Source organism: Accipiter gentilis, chromosome 24, assembly GCF_929443795.1.
Source record: "Accipiter gentilis chromosome 24, bAccGen1.1, whole genome shotgun sequence".
NCBI lineage: Eukaryota > Metazoa > Chordata > Aves > Accipitriformes > Accipitridae > Astur > Astur gentilis.
The window spans coordinates 14,653,444-14,668,479 of record NC_064903.1 but is presented as its reverse complement, the minus strand read 5'-3'; the positions used below and the strand labels follow the sequence as shown (position 1 = coordinate 14,668,479).

At 47.9% G+C, this 15,036-nt stretch overlaps 1 protein-coding gene across 3 annotated transcripts in view; it reads right to left on the bottom strand.

The window, feature by feature from the left end:
- PLS3 (plastin 3) overlaps nucleotides 1-14,592 on the bottom strand; it is a 55,503-nt gene extending 40,911 nt beyond the window's left edge. Inside the window, exon 1 of one of the 3 annotated variants that reach the window (XM_049827530.1) lies at nucleotides 14,509-14,592. The gene's annotated coding sequence lies outside the window, so the exon portion shown is untranslated. Of the gene's footprint in view, nucleotides 1-6,594; nucleotides 6,704-13,162; nucleotides 13,271-14,508 lie in introns of those variants that run through there. The other 2 variants (XM_049827532.1, XM_049827531.1) reach the window with 2 other exon arrangements.
- Between the last annotated feature and the right edge of the window lie 444 nt (nucleotides 14,593-15,036).

Genomic DNA, 15,036 nt, shown 5'->3' with positions numbered 1-15,036 from the left:
CCTGGGCAGCAGCCCATAGGCCCAGCCCCGCCTAAGAGGATCTTTAAGGAGCCACTGGTATCTCATCTGGACGTCCTGCCAGATGCTGGAGGTAGAAGATTTTGCATCATGTTGTGCAAGTGGGCCTACAAATTCAGCTGTGTTGAACTAGTTCAGAATCTCATCTCAAGGGACCTTGAAGCCTTTCCTGGTATTTAGCTTGTGCCTGCTTTTGTTGGCTTCCCCCTTCAACTGCTCTTTTTGTCTCAGATTCCAACAGAAAATCTTCTGTAGGATGGACCTGCTGGAGAGCATAATTTCAGGGGCTCCCAAGACTACCGCACCCTTTTCAGACGTGTGGAAAGGTGAGGTAGAGCTGGATTACCACTCACACATACACTGCAAGTTGTTACCCATAGCCTTCGGGTCCCCAGACTGCAATCTTCACCGTACAGCTCATTACACTGTTAATTAGTAAGCTGTCTCACACTTTCTGGACCATAAAAAACAGCTACTAGTAGCAGACTGATCTCTATGCTGTAAACCCAGTCTATGCTTTGACAGCAGATGTCTTATACTCTCAAGTCTGTTGCTGCTGCCGAGTTTAATGCTTTATGAATTAACGTAAACCCCCCCATCCTTCCAAATGAAAAAAAAAAAAAAAATACATCTACAGATCCTACATAAAGCCAAGACTAAGCAAGACATGCCAATTGATAGAAGGCACAAAGCAACTTTACAGCTCAGGTTGGAGGGGAAGATCTGTATCTGGCAGCAATAACACCACAAGGCACAACATGGATTACACTAAAAGAGGTCCAAATGCTGATCAAGAATATTAGCTATGAGTGTTACACGTGAAAGGACAATGCAGTAAAAGCAAATGCAATACCTTGCTATGTGCCAAGTTGATATCAACCAGCTACACAAAGCCTTAATTGCTAAAGTGCATTATTGACTGGTACTGGCTGTAAAGGCTCTTGCATAACAGGGGGTTTCAAGGCCATTAGTACAGGGCAGAATCTTATTCCATTTCACAGCTTTCCAAGACCTCTTTATATAGGACTTCGGAAGACAGGGAGCAAAAGGACTGACTAAAACAAACCTATATAACCCAGAAAAGGGGTATATACCCCTTAGAGAAGGGGGAGGCAGGGAGGAAGGCATAAAAGGTCTTGCCATTAGCAATGGATCTAACTAAAGTAGGCTGGGCGCTGCCATAACCATCGGTCAAGGAGAGCTACGGTAACTTCCAAGAGCTTCTTAGCTGGGCAGAAGCAATGTAAGTTTTTCAAGTTTTCAACAAGAAGTCTGACTGTGCTGCCTTTGCTTGAGCATTTGGTTTATATAAAACAGTGGCAACAGCCCAGCTGGAAATTAGATCAACAAGAATGTTACAAAGGAGTGGGCAACAGAAGGGCAGGGGCAGGATTGCACTGGAACCTCCCATCCATGTCCCCAAGGAAAGCTTAGTCCTGACCTCAGCCAAAGAGTGCAGAAAGCAACAGGCTAAAGTTTAGGTCAGACATTAAGGCCACTTATTCAAAATATTTTCAGTTTTCAGAAGGCCCAGTTCCCCCCGTCTACTTATGGAAAGGTGAATTCTAGCTAAGTGAGGATTTCAGAAAATTGCTTATTACTTCCAGGAGCACCGAGAAACATGAATGCATTTCTAAATGTATTTCCATTTGCTCTCTATTGACCTCCTTCAAAGCGTTGCTATCTCAGAAACAGTTCTTAAAAGCAGGGGCCAACTTTCTCCCTTCTTGTCTGCACAATACTAATCATAACAGGATAACTTTACATATACCTACAACACCCTATATATTCCCTAAAATAGAAGTCCTCACAATCCATTCTTGGAGGCAAAACATTTTGTGCAGAATTCAGGAAGAAAAAGCTTAATTGCAATATTGTTTCAGAACTCACTTCCTTTATTTCTGTGACCAGCTGGAGACAAGCAACTTGTTCTATGCTGGGTCAAGGAAATATCTAACTACAGGATTTATAGTGGAATATATATATATATATATACACGCATATACCACCGCAGCACTGCAGCTGCTCAGCGGTTATAGCAGAAAGCAAATATCATTTTAACCCAAGATAAACAGCTACAGTCTGGAGTATCAGCCTGCTCATTAGCATCCTGCTGCAGAGGCTCCAAGGCAGGAGAGCATCCAAGCCTGTCCCTGGGACAAGACTCAGCATCCTGGAATCCAAAAACCACAGTCCCGCTCCAAACCCAAACAACGCTCCACAGACCCTTCCCAGCAGATTAGCAGGAAGGAACACAAGATTGCAATAGCAGCGTAAACAAGGACCCAGGATTTATGATCTTTCAGACGCTGTTTAGCAAGCTGAAGCACTGCTTCACAAAATACGAATGCCAATTACAGGGATGGGTAACTTGAATTCAAGTTTCCACTTGGTTAGCACTGTTTTGGACACACTGAGAACTTTGGTGCTCGCCCAGCAGTTTTGCCTGCCAGGAGGGGCTACGCTGAGCTCTCCCAGAAAAACGGGGACAGCGACTGCAAAAACACAGGGGACCTTATCCACCATCCCCGTCCTTCCCAGGAGGGCAGAGTCAAAGGCAGCAAGCTCAGTCCTACTGTTTGTGAAAGTAGAGCAAGACACTCTTCTACCTTGCAGCATTGGAGAGGCAGTGGGAGAAGCAGACTAGCAATCCGCCTCTGCTGTTATTCTGAGCACAGCCCATTGAGCAGAAGTTCTGGCACCGTGAGCTTCTGCAGCCCGGGCTGGGACAGTACCACGTACACTAGCAACATTGCTGGGGCAAAGACCAATACAAACATTTAAAAAAAAAACAACAAGACCCGATCAAATTTAGGAAGAGACACACACATGGCTACAAATATGGTAACCCAAAGCACTCCCGTCTCCAGCTTCTGTTGGAAGCTAATGGGTACATCAGAAGTGGGATGGTCTCATGAAGCAAAAACACTCATCTCACCACTCTGTGTTAACACAAACTGCACTCGTAGCCACTATTTTTGGCACTAACAATGCAGATTGTTACGTGGTACTTCCAGCACGCAGAAGCAGGATCATACTTCACTTGTCCGGTCAGCTCCTGTGATGCCAAGCTGCAGAGATACTTTGAGGGTAAGAGCATATAGAAAAGCAGGACTTTAGCTACAGTTTTCAAATTCCAACACAACAGGCAAGGAAGAACATGTGAATGGCACACAGATGACTGTGCAACCTTGTTTCAGTAACTACCCACTGCACATCACCTTCCGTCTAATCCAGAGACGGTACAAGCTTCTGTTATCCAAGCTCTTCAAGCTGTATTTTAAATATCCTGTGCATTCTGCTCTGGAGAGCCCTAATTTAATCCCTAACATATTGGCAAAAAAATCAGTCCCATATATATAAATTGAGTGCAGAATCACATGCCTTATTTTCCTTCTAGTACCAAAATACTTTTCATATATTGATCTTCATATGATCAGGAGGGAGATGAGGGAGAACAAAGGGGATTTTTCTTAAACTTCATTTCCCACCTCCTCAATGAGGCACAACAATTTCAGTAGGAATCCAGGAGGATGTCCATAGAGCTCTGCAATTAATTCATTTTTTTTTTTCTCTAGCAAGACAGTCTTCCCATCATCTGGAGCCAAGGCAACAGAAGCAGCTTTAGCAAACAAAACTCTGGCAGAAGCTGCACTAACAAGACCCAGGTCAGGGGCAGGATTACCTACTGCATGCCAGAGGTGAGCCCTCTCCAGCTACTGCACCAGCAGTCACTGATACCTCCTGCAAAGCACAGCATCTCCCCAAACCACAGTCTCGTTCAGCACCTGATATTAGAAACACTGATACAGGACAGCAGCTCTTCTGATGTTATTCAGCCTGTCATCTCCCAGAGTACCAGATTTCCTTCTTTATGCTTTTTCCCAAATTGGTGTTTTGCAGGTTTTTCCTTGTCTTGGCCTGACCCTGCAGTGGGCAACAGTTCACATTGCCTTAAGTTCCTGTATTTGCACAATTTTAAAAAGCAGCCTAGCTAGCAGTTTTTTCAAGAAAAATTCAGTTTCCTCTAGCAAAAAAAAATGTCTGTAATAAAGACATAACTGCAGGAGTCAGTTTTTCCACTAAGAAATTGAGATATGAACAAATAGCCCCTTGACTCGCAGCTAGAGTAAAAATATGCAACAGAGTTAAATAAAGGGTGAAGGCTCTGTCCCTAACCTTTGGGAGAAACAAAATACTTCTAGTGTCCTTCTACAGCCAGTTTCATGACTGTTTACAAAGGTTTTATGAGACACAGTTATTTCACATTTTTAATTTTATTTTTTTTTTTACAGTCTAGTCTAGAATAGAAGAAACAGAAACAGAAGAGGTCAAGGCGGAGTCTACAAAAACTGAAGAGAAAAAGGCATTTCAGAGAGACATTTGATCAACAAGGTAAAATAAGCTATTCCAGGCCCACAAGAGCGTGCTAGTCATGAAGAATCGTGGAACAGGCAACGGGGCAGAGTCTCCCTGCCCTCCTCCCATCGCACTCCCCTGCTCAATTATTCCCACTCCAGCCCTAAACAACTGTAGAGGCTTATGGCTAAGCTGGAGGCTGCAGTTGCGAGGTACCACTGCCTGCTTCCACAGCCCAGATGAGCTGCATGCTGCCTTCCCTGCAGAGTGGGCAGGAGCCTGCAAGTACCTGGCATTTGCTACCACCCTGTAGAACAACTTGCTGCCTCACACAAGCATGGCCAAGGACAGTGGAAAACAAATTAAACAATGCAAGAAGTCAACAGCTGAGGTTCACAAGGCAGAGAACAGATGCCCAGAGCAAGGAGACACTCAGCTCTTCCCTTCTGCTATCCCATGGCCAAACACTTGGCTTAGCTTTTCCAATAAGCAGTGGGGGAATGAGATCACCACACCAGATACTGGTCAACCTCTTGCCCTTAATGTGTTTTTCTGTTTTATAAGAAGAGGGAGGAGCGTGCAGCTCAAGCCTGGACAGACAGGACTGACCTGAAGGTTGTGGGACAGGAGCAGTCTGCTGGCCCTCATACTTCCCCACAGCACTTGAGCTGGGACATACTTAAACAGGCAGGCTAATGCCTAGTGCAGCCCCAAAATGTTGCTGTTCTTCCTGGGCATCAAAACACTGGTCAACACGAAGGCAAGAAGATAAAAGGCTGTGTTTTTAGGCCAGGATTGCTATCTTCCCTTGAATACTTGGCCTTCAGCCATCAGGCCTCATGCCATTTTGTCAGGCATTGGAACAGGCTGCCCAGGCAAGTGGTTGAGTTACCATCCCTTGGAGGTATTCAAAAAGCACGTAGACAAGGCACTTCAGGACATGGTTTAGTAGGCACGGTTGACGGTTGGACCTGATGATCTTAAAGGTCTTTCCAACCTGAACGATTCTATGATCGGAGCAGCACACGAGCCCTTTCCCACCCAACTCCCTGCCAAGCTCATACAACCAGGTAGCAGAGCAGTTGTAGGAAGCACTTGCCTTCATTTTCAGCTGGCCAGAGCTCTGTCCTTCCTTCCTTCCTAGAGCTAGTGACCTGCGAGTCTGCCGGACCTTCCTCCACGAAAGCACCTCCTCATCTGAGAACTTCTTCGACCCCTAAACACTCCCCCAGGAGAGCAGAGCCTCAGGGTCCTCCTGCCACCCATGAGACACCTTGCTATCACACCAAGATGTTACCATCACAGGTAATGAAGCATAAGAGCTTCTGGCAGTGTTTTCTTAACAACTGCCTAAGCAAAGATAGGCATTTAAGGAATCAAAAAAGGCCTTGACTGCTTCCTGCCCCTAAGGCTCAGCGATACAGCATCCATTCATCTTTTCATCCCACCCAGCCGACTCTCTCCACTAACAAGGATGGACCAGGGGCTCTTTCCAGGCTACTGGACTGCAGAGCCTGTGGTCTACAGTTTTCAACTCTTTCAGGTCCTGCAAAAAGCATGGCTAAAACTTCACTTAATATCTACTATAACTACATGGCCGGCAGTCAGACACTTGGCTGTACACCTCCCCAACACTGGTCACCTTAGTACTTTTGGATGAATTAGCAGCAAACAGATTTTCTGAGGTATTTTATAGCTGAAGGGCTTCCTGTGGCTGCTAGCGCCCCAGAAACCAAGATGTGAACGTGTTGTGTACAGTTTTCAGCCTGCTGAAAAGAAAGGCTATTTTTAATCCAAGCCTACGTAGGGTGGGGCTCAGTCTCCAACCAGGCAAAAAAGCCACTATAATCCACAAGACCAATGTCTGGCAACCTTTGCTCGCAGGCTGATGTCTGTTCTATTTTGGGGATGGGAGGAATTTAGAATAAAAAGATACATAAATTTAAAAACAAAGGAGGGTATGAAAAGTGAATAGAGGGAAGGGCCAGACTTATCCTGTGTATTTTGGTATAAAGAACAGGGCTCTAAAAGAACACAAATCAGAATGACTTTCTTTTCTATTTCCTACAGCAGTTTGTAAAGTATCATTTATAACATGGGCTGAGTACAGCCCCACTATACTTTGTACAGGAGGAAGGGCCAACCTGTGGCTCCCTGCACAGCACTGAGACCCTTGGGAAGATGAAGCAGGAAAATGGTTACCAGCCATGGACATACCACTGCAATCCTGTACAGGAAAGTTTCCTATCTCAAACTCCAATACAACAGCTGTTGGGACCCCTTGTTGTTTTGTGATTTTGGGGCTGCAAAAAAGGCAAAGCAGAGCCACCAAAGCAACCTGAGGATTGGAAAATAAGAGAAGTTTTGCTTATTTAGGGTTTATGGCCAACAGGCAACCAACCCACTAAGAGCAGAGATGTTCTATATGCTATCAGAACCTAAATGAACCCAAGCTCACACAGACTTCCTACATAAACATACCACTAGGTTTTGTTACAGGCACTGTCTCAACTTGGCATTCGACTCAACACAGCCATTTACTTTGCCATATTAACTCCAATTTTCTTGGACTACACAGGTCACCAGTCTAAAAAAGGGTACATAATGCTTGTCTCACTGTCTTCAGATGCCTCTTTAACATCCATCCATAAACTGTGAAACACGCACATAGGCATCAGCATCTCTAGAGCTCCTTTTTCACCTTATCAGGACTGGATTATTAACCCCACTATGGAAGTCTGTAATTACTTCTCTTGGCAGAATGCAAGAAGGGCAGAACAGAAGAGATTGTACACTGAGCTAAGTGGAGAACCAGTAATGATGAACCTCAAGCACTGCTATCATTTTGGTCATGGACTTCTTGGAAAAAAAGCCGACACCTAAGCAACACTGTGAAGTTCAACCCAGATTTTATAAGCATAGCAGCAAGACTGAATGCTGAACGCCTCTTAACACTAGATAATATATTCATGGGCAACATCACTTCTTCCTTCCTTGTTCCACCCATAAGTGACAGCACCAACTACCTGCTCTTTTACTTCCATCACTAAGGGCAGTATGTGATGGGGAAACAGTGAATGAGACAGCAAACTATTTTCAACTTTATAAAGAAAAAACAAAAAAAGCTTACTTCAAAACATCAGAAATTAGGCCTCCTGCAGAGACACTACACCTTATCTTCTCTTGAAGATCACAGTAATAGTCTCTCTTCCCAGCTATGCAGTGGGGACTCTCAGCAACATCTGTGAGCTGTCACTCTTTTTACAAGAACAAAAAACCTACTGAAGAGGCAGGAAAAACAGCTGTAAGCATTTCAGAGGAGGAAATGAGACAAGGAGACTGGTTAGAAGCATATGGCCCATATGGATTGACATGAGCAATCGGCAGCAGTCCTAACCAGAGCTTCCCATTTCAGACAGTTGTCCTGCTCCCCACATCCTCAGATGCATGTCAAACCAATAATTATTTTATTTCTTCCATACTGAGTCCCAAATGTCAGTAGTGCACAGGCCACCGTGCCCCACGGGGACAGTCTGGATGTTGCAGGAGGAGCCAATACACCCCCAGGAACGCGCACGCCACCCTGCAGCACAGGGCATTGGGAAGCACAGACCAGCCGGCACAGGGTGACACAAGGAAGGGGACCCAAGGCAAGCAGCCCACCTGCCAGTGATGCTGCATTTCCACAGGCAGCGGTCACCCTCATGGCTCACGGCTGCTGAAAGGTAGAGATAAACTAACAGGGCAAAAGGGAAAGAACGGCTCTCAATAGCTCCGCCTCTGCTAATAGCAACCCTTCTGGGGACATGGAGGCTACCTCTTCATCGTCACGCCACTCACAAACCCAGTGACAAAACTAGCTTTGAGTAGCCCAAGCATTAACCCACAAAACCCAGATGTGAAACACTAGCTGTTAGAGGAGCACACATGATGTAATTCTTCCAAGCAGGCCAGACAGGACTTGCTTGTCATTCTCAGCATTTTTAATCTATTACCAAAAAAGCCAACAGATTACAGATTACCAGGAGACTGGCAGATGCCACAGTGACCGAGCGTATTGGCCACGCACGGCACTGGCCACCACAGCTCAGCACCCTGTCCAGGGAGGTCCACACCCCTCTGATGGGAACAGACCTGCCAGAAGAGGGTGGACCAGGTCAAGCAGGCAGTCCTGCTGCCAGGGCAGCTGCCTGCTCGCAGCACTGACGTCAGACATGCCTGCCGCAGGGAAGAGCTCGATTACCTCCAATGCCACCACCTCTGGATCAAACAGCGTGGTATTAGCAGAGGGCAGATTGGCATGTCCTCTCTTCCCACCCCACTCTCCAGCCCTCTTACACGGAGACTTCCGTCTCCCAGCTCCATCAATTCATCACGTTTTCTCGCTCAGCCGGTACAAACCAGGTTGCTCTTTACGTGGCTGGCAGAACACAGAGGGTACACCAACACCTTATCACAGAGGGTCACACCAAATACCTGAAATCTCCAACACAGCGCCTGCTGTCCAGGGTTGGGCTCTGCAGCCACAAACACTCATGAGTCCCATCTTTTGGCTGTAATCAAATCATCTCTTCAATCACCAGTTAAAAGGGTGGACATCCATCACCCTCCGGAGGCAGCACATATTCAGTGCTGCAGCACGCTCACCCCGGGAGGTGTGCTGGTGCGATGTGCCAAGGGAGACTGCGTGGGCTGGGGGCTGCAGCGCAGTGAGACGGGGCAGGAGGATTTCTGACAGCTGGGATTCCCTGTCCCCAAGCTGATGGCACAGTGTGGCAATGCCACCCAGCCAGGCTCATGTCACTTGCTGGTAAAGCAGAGGAGATCTACACCTAACCTAGCCCTTCACTCGGGAAAGGGATCTGCACAGGCCTTCTCACAGGCCACATTGCAGCACCCCAAGTGAATCTCACAGCACAGAACATGATGGAGAGGTGTCATTGAAGTCTCCTCTTCGGAAAAACGTGACCTAGAGGCAGGAAGAACATCTAGGGCAGGAAAGACTAGCGAGGATGGACAGGACAAGCCTGACATGTCACCTACAGCTTCAGCATTGACGAGCACAATGTAGGCAGCTACAGCTAAGACTGAAGCTGTACTAAATGCTGCTGTGTCCAAATACCACCCGCCCCATACCCAGTCCCAGCAGACCACGCTGGGGATACCTACTTTTAATTCCCTGCCATCCAATAACTCCAAGAGAGACAGTACACCCATATAAACACCCAAACCCGAGTGTGTGGAGCAGGGGACACAACAACAGCGCATTCACGGGCAGCAGTTACGTGGCTGAAAGCGATTACAGCCACCCAGTCACCGTCAGCTGAGCTGCTGCTGCTCAGAGGACCTCCAGGATGGCCAGTTAGCACCACTCCTCCCAGCCATACCACCCAGAGCTCAGATGTTAGACCATCGCCCAACTGCCTTCAACATGAGATCACACCTCTCGCCCTTCCAACCTACTCATCTACCAGCAGCAAGAGTAGCAGGTACCTCTGGGCTGGAAAAGGGCTTTAATGGTGCAAGCAGGGAAAGCGGATTCTGTGTTAAGAGCCTGCTCTGGGATGGTCAGAGGGGAAACAGTCCTTCCAGGCACCCCCCCCACCAGCAGCACTGCAGGCAGAGCTCAGCCAAGACCTACTCACCGTAGACGCAGCTGCTGCTGCTTGTGCAATAATCCAATTCCCAAAGTGCCAACGGGAATGTACGTGCAAAGATGTCAACAGATGCCTATCGAAGGGTTTGGGTACCATGGATAGGAAAGAGAAAGGTGATAGTGTGACATTCATCAGAGTAACCCAACAAATACTGATTTAATACAACCTTGCATCACCCTCATTAGAAGGGTTGGTCTCAGTTTTGCAATGTACTTGAAATGGAAAAATATTCAGGAATGCTTTGCTCTGCATATGCATTAAGGTTATTTGGTAAACTTTTTAAATTCAATATCTAACTTTACTTTTCACAGAAATCTGGTGGTAGAAGTTTCTGGATTCACGTTTGGCTTTTTTGGTGTAATTAGCAACTTTCAATTACTGCATGAGCTCAGTGTCCAAAAAGATACACAGAATACTCCATAGCTTTTTTGGTGTAATTAGCAACTTTCAATTACTGCATGAGCTCAGTGTCCAAAAAGATACACAGAATACTTAATACACAATAGTACTTCGTTCAAAAAGTGTTGAGTATGCAACAGTCAGTAATTAGTTAATATTTATTAACATATCATATTGTGGCTATTCCCAATATGACAAGGAACTCAGTAGTAAAAAAAAGTTAAAAATTAATATCTGTTATTGCACCATGCAGGTCAATAGCTTGTCAGTCAAATGTTAAACAGCTGTCCCTCGGAGAGGAGAATCTGCTTTACTGTGCTGAATTACTGCTTTAACATACAGGGAGGCAAAGATAATATTCAAAGCCTGAACAGAACACCAACTTAAACCATGTTTCTTTTGCTGTTTGCTACTCTGTGGCACACAGATAAAAACCAAGTTGTAGCCACGTAAATGTCACCTGTCCAACTCCCTCCAAACTGCAAAGCAACACTGCAGCAGGCGAGATCTCTGTCCTTCCTTCTCCACATTTGCTTTCTAACCCTCTTCTTGATCAGAAGCATTACCATGTCCCTGCACAAGGTTAACCTGCCTCCCAACATGGCAGGTCGAGAGTCACCATTGTCAACACCATTAGCAAGCTGGGACTGCGCTTTGCAGGGCACCACTGGATCTATACAAAACCCGTGCCGGAATAATGCAAACAGGCCAGACGCTGCTTTACCATCACTTCCTCTGCCACAGGCAGTTCACATGCAAGAAAATCAAGTTAATGGGCCCATATCTAAAGAGGGACAAATGCCCCAGAGGATTCTGGTCCACAGCACTCAGCATTTTAAGAAGGAAAGAGATGCAAAACATTGTAACTTAAAATAAAAAAAATAAAATAAAAAAAAAAACAACAAAAAAAAACCCAAACAACCAACCACAAAACAAAACAACAACTAAAAAAACCTGAAAAATTTGCTATAAAGCAGAACTCACTCAGTCATTGGTTTTGCTGAAAACACAACCTCACTGTGTTTCGCCACTTATCATTTAATGCTACATAACATAGGTTACCAAGAACGCAGATAGGGTGTACTTGGGCAACATCATCAAATAAACTATTACCACCTGAAATATCACCACCAAGACAACCTCAAGTGCTAAATTAAGCTCTCATAAGTGATGAGGTGTACTTACTACTGATCACTACTATCTACTTTGATAAGGAAGTGGATGAAAATATCTATAGAGAAAGATTATGGGTACACCTTTCCTAAACTCACTGCCAGTCACGTAAAAAGAACAGCATTTCTCTTCTCCCAATGCATTACACTATACACATTAGCGAAAACACAACTCCTGCACTGATGCTCCAAGTAGTGGAGCACTTGCAATTTTACTACACAAAAGACACAGACAGTACTTCCAACATGAAGTTTACCTGTAAAGCTACTCACAAGGCACTTGGACCACTTAGATCACTGGCAGCTGCTTATGCAAAATTACTGAATTACTGTCCCTCACACCCTTTTCAGTCAATCATTGCGTAGCATTCTCATTTGCTTCCTTCAAGTCCGAGCTGTTGTATTTCCACTTCTCCAAAGCCAGTTAAGCTGCTGCACTAGACAGCCAAGTAAACACAGGAAAGAGTTACTAGAAGATCCCGCATGAGTGAATTCAGTGGCAAACCCATTTAACAAGGCTGCAATCCCTTCACTCACCATCTTAATCTCACAACAATTGAAACCTGGAGCACAGAAATCAGTAAAGGACCCCCAGGGGAAGGAGTTCCTCTGCATTTATCCCAAATCTGAGCATCCATCAATCGAATACCTAATGAAGTCGTCAGTCCCCAAAACCCTCACCCCACTGTGAAGCTAATCTCGCCAAAACCAGTAAATAGGTTTCTGGAGTTTTGGGCATTCTTTAATCTGGAGAGATGTTTGCCTACTTTATAGGAGGGGAAACTTGGTCAGATTAGCTTTGATAAAAGAACAAAGACCCTGGTTAAGCATAATTCTTTATATCTAGCACTGAATAACTGAGTTTAATAATCACATTATGATCTCTTAACCCAGACAAAGAACGAGTAATTCATCTTTCACAAGCAGAGAATTCCTTCAAAGGAGCTTGGTTACAACCAAGCAACATCCTCAAATTGTTAAATGTTTGGCAAGATCGACGGGCTGTGATAACAGCAGTGTTTCAAAAAGATTTTTCTTAGTAAATTATTTTATAACGTACTTTTTTTTTTTTTTTTAAGAGTTAGTCAGATGCAAACCAGCAGATCTGGAATTTAAGTTCTCTGCGTGGACACACCCCACAGAAGGCCATCAAACACCCCTGGGACAGAAATCAGCTGCAGAATATTGCACCCAGGGGACTCGCCTTGTGTCCACTAATCCCCCCAAAACACTGCACTCCACGGACAAACTACCAGCAGCTCCTCGTTGCACAAGGCTTCTTTTCAAAACAGATTGAATTTCTATACACCACTATGCACAGCACTAACATATGTTGATCTCTGTAACTATTCCGTCTTAATAACCAGGTTCCAGCTGTTGTCTTTAAAGTTACTCTGAGCAAGTCTCCCAGCATTAAAAGGAGTTTTTCTTCTCAGGTTACCAGGCTCACTGGAGAAGTCACAAGTGTTACTGGTTGAACAATGGCTCCAAGTTCTCATGCAAAAGCAATTTATCTGAGATATCTATTATCTTTTATAGTCTCTTCTACAGACTGACCAAAAACAGGAAGCCCAGCTCTCGTGTGCACACGCATTCCACTGGGATTGTGTAACAGCAATAACAACCTCGGAGGCTGATTCGATGGCATTTGCTCAGAGCTATACCAACAGCTCTCCTGAAAAGAAATAAATGAGTTTAAGTGATGCCCTGCTTGAAGGTATGGATGCTATTACAGAGCAGACACATGCAGCCTGTCCCAAGGAAGCATTAACTGCAGGCTAGATTCCCATCCGCACGCCTCACCGTTATTTCCACCGAGATAAAAACTTACAACTGGAGAACAGTCATGCCTGCGGAGTTTGTTACCTCTATAAGCAGCGGGACTTGATGCTATCCATTAGAACACTTACAGCCAGTGCCAGGGTGCCCCAGCCTTTCCTATGCAAAGGCAAGTCTAAAGCTTCACCTCCTGAAAAATTCCGTGCTCTTCCCTTTCCCTCTGCAGGCTCCCAACAAGAAGCCATTGTTCGGGGGAGCAGGGTGACACTTCCTCTCCCAGTCCAAATTAGAGATGTGTAAAAATAAACCCCCACAGCTGCCCCACTAATTCATTTTATTTCACCCCGCTTCAATTAGACGAGAAGTCGGCTCCAATTTCCTCACTTTTTCTGCTTTTAGGAACACTATCCTGCACGAAAGATAAAAGTTAAACGCAGACCGAATCCCCTTTTCGGTACTGCCCTGCGGGAACCCGCAGCGGGAAGCAGCACCTCCCCTCCCCTGCAGCCGGGCTCTGCTTCTACCAACTCGCACAAAGCCTGAAGTTCTGCAGCAGCCGGGGCTTTCGCTGCGCGCCCCTCTCCGTCCCCGCGGCGGAGCTCACGGCCCGGCCCGGCCGCACCAAACCCGCTCCCAGCGGCCACGGGGCACCGTACCTCCCGCGCCCGCCCCGGCTCAGCCCCGCGGCTGAAGTTTTCCAGGGGAATGAATCAGACGAGTGCCTTTTCATCGCCGCGGGGCGGCTGGAAGGGCCGGCCGGACACGTACTCCGCGTCCCGCCGGGCACCGATGCGCGCCGGGCTCCGCGCCCGCTCCGCGGGAGGAGGCGGGGGAGGGGGGGCGCTCCGCGCCCGTCCCGCCGCCCCACCACCGTCCCGGGACCTCCCCCACCCCGGGGACACGCCTGACCGGGAGCGGAGCCGGGCGGCAGCGAGGGCCGGGCCGGGCCCCGCGGAGCCGCTGGGGCCGGTGGGCGCCTCCCGCCCCGCCGCCGCCACCGCCGCCGCCGCCGCCAGCGGGATGCTCCGGGATGCCGGGGCCGGCGCACGACTGGGCGGCGGGGCGACTGCCGGCGACTTTCCCCAAGTCGGAGCCGCGCTGGAAGAGCTGCCGGGAGCACTCACCGCCCGAGCGCCGCGCCGAGCCGTCCTGCCGAGCCGTGCCGTGCCGTGCCGTGCCCCAGCCCCGCTGCCCGCGCTCGGCGCGCCCCAGCCCCGCCGCCCCGGCCGGATTGGGCCGCTCGCCTGCACATCACGGCGTCCCGGCGCGGCGATTAGGCGGGCGCGGAGTCACTCAGGGCGGGGAGGAGCCGCGGCCCCAGCCAGGGCGCGCCCCCGTCTCCGCCGTCGCCGGGCGGCTCTGCCGTGCCGAGCCCTGCCCGCAGCCCCCGCGTGTCCCACCTTCCGCGCAGGCATCCCTCCCGTCCTGCGAGCATCCCTCGTTCTCCCCCGGCACGCGACTCCCCTGGAGCAGGCGTCCCTTCTTCCCTACAAGCATCCCCGCCGCCTCCTGTGCTTGCGTCCCTCCTCCCGGGCAAGACCGCATCCTTTCTCCCGTGCTCGGGCAGCTCGGGCTCCCTCAGCCCCGCCGCACGGGCAGAGGAGCGCCGGGCTCCCCTCGCAACCTGCCCTTGTCTCCCCAGGAGCAACCAA